Source organism: Triticum urartu, chromosome 2 (genome assembly GCF_003073215.2).
Source record: "Triticum urartu cultivar G1812 chromosome 2, Tu2.1, whole genome shotgun sequence".
NCBI lineage: Eukaryota > Viridiplantae > Streptophyta > Magnoliopsida > Poales > Poaceae > Triticum > Triticum urartu.
In genome coordinates, this window is record NC_053023.1 from 702,957,706 (window position 1) to 702,964,251 (window position 6,546).

The 6,546-nt window shown below is 42.1% G+C and overlaps 1 long non-coding RNA gene across 1 annotated transcript; it reads left to right on the plus strand.

Annotated features, from left to right (window-relative positions):
- Positions 1 to 5,842: 5,842 nt before the first annotated feature.
- On the plus strand, positions 5,843 to 6,201 carry LOC125534217. Its single transcript, XR_007294421.1, has 3 exons — positions 5,843 to 5,898; positions 5,978 to 6,079; positions 6,155 to 6,201. It is a non-coding gene; the product is annotated as an uncharacterized LOC125534217 (long non-coding RNA).
- Positions 6,202 to 6,546: the final 345 nt, after the last annotated feature.

Sequence of the window (6,546 nt, forward strand, 5' to 3'; positions counted from 1 at the left end):
CCGGAAGTGCCATCTAACCAGGCTTCACGTCTTAATTTTGTGGCGATCAACATCTTATAAGCCCATGTACGAAGGTTGGCTGATATTGGACTGACAGCCCACATTCCACGCACAACCAGGCTGAATTCGCAAGCACCCATAGTGGTGCATGTACAAAGATCGATTAACTAGCCAGAATAGCCCAAAACAGGATTAATTTGCCAGAGGTGTGTAACATGTGCACGTGCGCTTGTGCGTGAGTGTTTGTGTTGTGTGAGTGCACGCAAGCGCGTTTGTTTGTGGTGTGTGTGTCCGCACGTGCGTGCGTGTTACAATTCAGTTTCGTAGGTGCCATGAGATGATTATTTTCAATATTGACATTTCTTTCTTCATTTTATTTCTTCTTGTAGGTAATACCGATGTCTGTTACAAAATTTTACTTCGAATAAATTTTGTGTTTATTTTTTCTTTTGTTTCGGGTAACACCACTTTTATTAGTCTTTCTTTTTTAATTGATATTTGTATTCCTCCTAATAACATATGTTTATAGTTCTATTTATTACTATTAATAATAAAGTGACTCCGGCTCTAAAAGTTCTACTTTTCTATCTTGTGCAAATGTCTCCTTTTTTTTGTTCCTTACTCGTTATTTTTTTTGCCTTTGCATTCTCCTATATTTGTGTAGGTGACTGTGGTTTGATGTTGCAAACTTGTGACACTACTTAATTTCGCGATAGGTACCTAAAATAAAATTTATTTTTCATGCTAATATATGTGTCGGACTATTGATAAGAAAGGAAAAAAAATTCCCGCTTGTGCCTCTGGCTTCTGTTTTTTTCCTGCGTAGTACTTTTGTTGTTATTGATTTTTTTGCTTTTATTTGTTCACACGTCAGCGGTTTGATGCTCAATCCTATGTCATGACTTAATATTATGTTAGAAACTTGAAACAAAATCTAAATATGTAATTAATGAAATAAATTATAACTAATACTAAAGTTGTACTACTTTATACATGCTCTTGCATATTCTTATTGTTGCATATAATGGAAGAGTTTGATAGTAAGTCTTTATGATTTTTGTTCAAGTTAGGGATATTTGTATACTATTAATTATTTTCACTTTATTGTTGATTTACCACTCTCATAATTCATTCTTTCGTAAAAAGAAAGCATGTGTTTTTATTTCTTATTTTAGTTAATACCAATGCCCTTAATTCATTCTATCTTAGAATAACATAAGTTTTTTTATTCATAGTTGGTCTTAGTATAATGTATTTGTTTATAGATAAGAAATAAGTATCCACAAATTTTTTGGTTGTAGGATTTTCTTCTATATTTGTGCATGTGGCATCGGTTTGACTTCGATGGTGTAACACTATTAAATTTTGTGTTCGTTACTTAAAATGGAATTCATTTTCCTAGTCATATCTATTACTAAGGTTGCACTAGCTTACACTTATTTTTCACAGTGCAGAAGAATACATGACTTGTGTAATTTGTGTGCAAATTTTGAGTATAATATTCTACTTCCTGCATAAAAGAAAGACTTTGAAATAAGTATTTATGATTTGTTATTGTTAGTCATAGTTGCACAACATTAATTTTCTGTATTTTCTAATTCTTCTTATTTCTTTTAGGGGTGAACACTCCCATAATCCATTCTTCCTTGAAAAATAATATTCCTTTTGTTTTTTTGCTTGTTCATTTCTTCAGTTAGGTAACACATACGAATACTAGAATTCTCTCTTCCTTGGAAAGAAACTTGGTTTTATTTTCGTATGGAGGCATAAGATCCAAACATACCTGCCTCTGATATGACCAAATATATCACTAGCTTACATATATTCCAGCTGAGTTCTATTAGTAATTATAAAATGCTACCTCCCATCTGAAATAAGTGTGATCACGACACTTATTTCCGCTCGGAGGGAGTGTGTGTTATATTTTCTTGTTGACAACAAAACGCTATGCTATTTATGTTAAGTAGAAAAAAGAGATGGAGATTTATAGAAGCCATGTGTCAAGATTTGTAGTTTGCTACCCTGTTTGCATATTTGTTTCTACAAGTTGAAGCATTACGATCATAAATCCCACGGCAAGATGGGTTTATATGCATGTGCATGCATGTAGTCACCGAGCAAGCAAAGCTTGCATGCATGTGCATGTACATGCATGCACTGTGAAGAGGTGGGACAGTCATGAGCCTTTAGTTCCAGTGGATCAATCAGTTCGTAGAGGCAAGCTAGGATACACCGGTGCTGGGTTAACGTGTACCTGGTCAGTATCAGTACGTCTAAGAAACAGGTGGCGCGTCTTTATCCTTCCCGGCGGCATTGGCCGTGGTGGAGCTTGGCATCCCTGAGGGCTTCCCTTCTTGCAATTGTCTTTTTCTTGGGGTCTTTTTTGTGTTTGTGCCTGGACAGGTCACAGGTGTCCGTCTCACGATGTTTTTCGAGCGGTGTCTGCGTGCATGTTGTATCCTTTACTTTGTACTTATAATAGTAATGCGCGGGCACTTCGTAGAAAAAGTGACCGAAACATAAAGTAATTTGAGTTAACTGATGTATAGATCGTCCTTTTTTTTTTCAAAGACGGATGTGTAATTTTTAATTTCAGTAAGATGATCTTTTAAGAATTTGTCAACTTTAATATATGGCCTTTGATATTTCCCCAAAAGGGAAAACGGATGGAAGTAAATTTTGGCAGGCAAATCGATGAAATAGGTGACAATTCCGCAAAACATAATACTTGCAAAAAGTAAAATACAATATAAAAGTTCAGTTTCAAAATTTTGGACGTTAATTGTTAAATTGTGAGCCAAACTATATCGTATTGGACTAGACGTAGTACATACGGAGTGGGTCTTTGCGTTGGTACCGATGCGTACGAGTACAATTCGTTTACTTGTCCTCCAAGAACTCTCATGTATTGCCCTTTTATATACCCCATGTAGTCGCACCTCAGACGGTCTGTCGTCTCGTGCTTGTAATACTTCTTCATCATAGTGATTGCGCCTTCGTGCGTCCGTAGTTTTCTCCCGCAAGAGTTTCCACGTAAAAATCCGTGTCTCTCGTGTCTTGTTTATTCTCGTTATTATCTAACAAGTGGTATACAGAACTCAGGACAGGAGTTCAAGAGTTTCTTTCCTGCGTGCCGTCCGCCGCGCGATCGGTCCAATCCCAAATCCTGCCGAGGTGTTTCGTTCGTATCACGTGCATATCCCCCAAGGCTGCAGCTTTTGTCTGATCCGCCGGGTTGCCGTCGGGCAATTTTGACTATTTTGACCTGTGGACGAAATCAATTCACAAAATGAACTGCCCGTGAAACTATTTCACAGCACTGACCCTTTTGTGTAGCGCCCGCCACGCAGGCGCCACACCCTACGGTGCAGCGCCCAGCTCGGGGGCGTTGCACGCCAGTCCACCGTGGCAGTCCCTGGGCCCGCACCCAGCAGTGCAGCGCCTCAGAGCTAGGAGCTGCACCGTAATGTGCAGCGCCCGGCCCGCAGGCGCTGCACTGTGACTTAGATGCCAGCCGCCCGCTGCCCCCCCCCACCCCACCCATTCGTTCCAGAGGAGTTACAGAACAGGCGGCCGGCGGCTTCCTCCTCTCCCCCTCTCAATCCCCTCTTAAGAAATCTTCAAATCTGACGATTTGGCCCGTGGATTCCTTCACCAATCCATCCTAGAAGGTACTTTTCTCCGATCCCCTTCTTTCTATCCATAGAATGTATGCTATTTCGGAGATTTGAGGAACCCTTGTTTGAATCTTGTGTGTATTAGATTTAGGGAATTTTTGTTTGAATCTTGCATGTATTAGATTTGGGGAACCCTTGTTAGACTAGAATGTGGTTTGGACACATAGGTTGACATGTTATTTATATAGTTTGGGTATATAGGTTGACATTTTATTTATATGGAAAAGATATTTGTATTGAATCTTGCATGAGGTAGGCTTAGTTTAGTTTATTGAAATTACATTTGTATTGGCAAGAATGGTTTGGATACATATGCTTTGTATTTTGCATCTAGTAGGCGTACTTTAGTTTATTTGTATTGAAAAGATAATCGTGTTGACAAGAAAGCTTTCTTTCAAAATTGTTAGGATGGTTTGGCTTCTTAATGATCACTGGGACAAACAACACTGGTCGTACGCTATGGCGGTGGAGCAGCGGGTAATAATGAAAGTGGCCTATTTTATGAATTTCGTATTTATTTCAAACACAAATGCCCCATATGTAATGTTATGAATTGTTTGTTTGTAGGCGCTTGCACCTTTGAAGCTTCGTTCTCACGGGGTCACCCTTGGGTGGATGCGCTATGATGAGCGATACACACCGTATGTAAGGGAGACAGGACTTCTCCCTTTCATTCATATGGTCAGACGGTCGACGCCACCCAACAATGCTCCAGCACTCACCGCGCTTATTGATCATTGGCGGCCGGAGACACATAGTTTCCATCTACGGACCGGGGAGATGACAGTGACGCTCCAGGATATTGCTATGATCACCGGTCTTCCTATTGATGGGAATCCTCTATGTATGAGCACCGACTCCGATGGGTGGCGCGCGCAGATGCATGCCCTTATCGGTATGGTTCCTCCGGAGCCTCCGGAACCAGCAGCAGAAAACAAGAAGAAGGAAAGAGTCGCAGCCGGTGCTACTTTCACGTGGATTACTGAGCACTTTGGTACTTGCCCACCGGAAGCTGATGAGGACACGGTCAAGATATATGCTCGTGTCTACATGTGGTATGTGATATCCAGGACTATGTTTGCTGATGGCACAGGCAAGAATGCTTCATGGATGTGGCTGAAGGCGTTGACCGTCTTCGATAGCAAATGGAGTTGGGGTTCGGCGACACTGGCTTACTTGTATGGACAGGTATGAAGTTGTTTCTTTTTCACTTCATTGCTACATTATGAATGCGATCTTGCTCTTAATTGAATCATGTTCTCTTTTATGTGCAGTTGGACGAAGCCTGTTGTAGGTCATCTGGAGGTATTGGTGGTTGTTTGCTCGCACTTTCCATATGGAGCTGGGAGCGTTTGCCGGTTGGACGTCCGAAGAAGGTGAAGTACGATGATTGGGATGACAAAGGCGACCTACTACGGCTACCCACTTGGGCTTACAAGTGGGATGTGATAAATGAGACGACAAATGATCCCTCGGTCATGTACAAGTTGTACCAGAGTGAGCTTGACGCGATCACGCCTGAGCAGGTGAATTGACATGGCATAAGTGATTATGATGCTTCTATTGCAACTCGATATCAATTTTGCATTCTATCCCATTTTGCAGGTGATATGGGAGCCGTATGGAACAGGAGATAGTTTTGGTAACCCTTTAGAGTTCAGGCTGAATCCGATGTGCACTAGGGATAGGGATCTCTGGCGTATGCGGTGCCCACTCATATGCAACTGGGCGGTTGAGCTTCACCTCCCACATCGAGTGCGCCATCAGTTTGGTTTGTTCCAGGCACATCCGCCGGAGTGGGAGGACACGGACAAGTTGCTACACGCGTAAGATATAATTAACCTTGAGTACTTAGCAGCTTCTCGGCGGTTTTGATGCTACTAATATTATGTTTCTAACTTGCAGGTTGGATAGGAAAAGGCAGCGGAAGATTAAGGATTGGGCCAAGCATCACAGAAAGTATGTCGTACAGTTTGCGCTTAGTGTGGAGCAAGCTAGGGCTGGAAAAGGAGTCCAGCTTCGTGAGCACTACCCTGTAGCATTCAACAACTATCTCACATGGTTTCTTGCAAGTACCCGTGTGGAGGTATGCAAGCCGGCGTATGCTGAGGAGATTTTGGAAGAACCCACTGTTTTTGATGAGGTAGCCCAACACCAGTACAACACATTAGTCAGGAAAGGCAACTCAGTGATCCCTTCAGCTCCAATGATGAACTTTGTGGTATTTGCCCTCTTTGCTTTTCATTCACACTATTCACATCTTCGCTTGCCTAACACGTTAATACCATTTCTGTTCATAGCGTGCCCAGATCAAGAAAGCAGCTGATGAGACCGAGACTATTCTTGAAACAACCCCGGCTGGCAAAAGCGATGGAGAAGGTGCACTTCGAGCATTCATCAAGGTTCACATCTCCTTCAAACTAGCACTTAACATGTGTTGCTACGTTCGATGTCTCATTCACTTGTACATGTTGCAGCGCCAGGGCCAAAAGTTAAGGCGGCTATCAAACCTTTTTGGTTGTCGCGACCCCAAGTATGTATCACCAGAACGGTCTAGGTCGGCGACACCATCAGATCCCGCTTCGGGCTAGAGCCATGGTGATCATTTGGAGGATGAGGATGTGGGTGTGGTCACCCAAGAGGTATGGCATGAGCATATATATCCAATTGTTGATGCATTGCTAACTATATCCTCACACACGGTCTTTCCATATCTTTTGTTGATGCATAGGTTGCTGATGATGATATGACCTTGGGGGCGTACCAGGTTAGGTCTGCATACATACTAAAGCCTAGAAAGAGAATCAACAAGTACACACCTAAAGACTTCACCGAAAGAGGCAAAAGGACGGTCGGCACCTCGCGGATG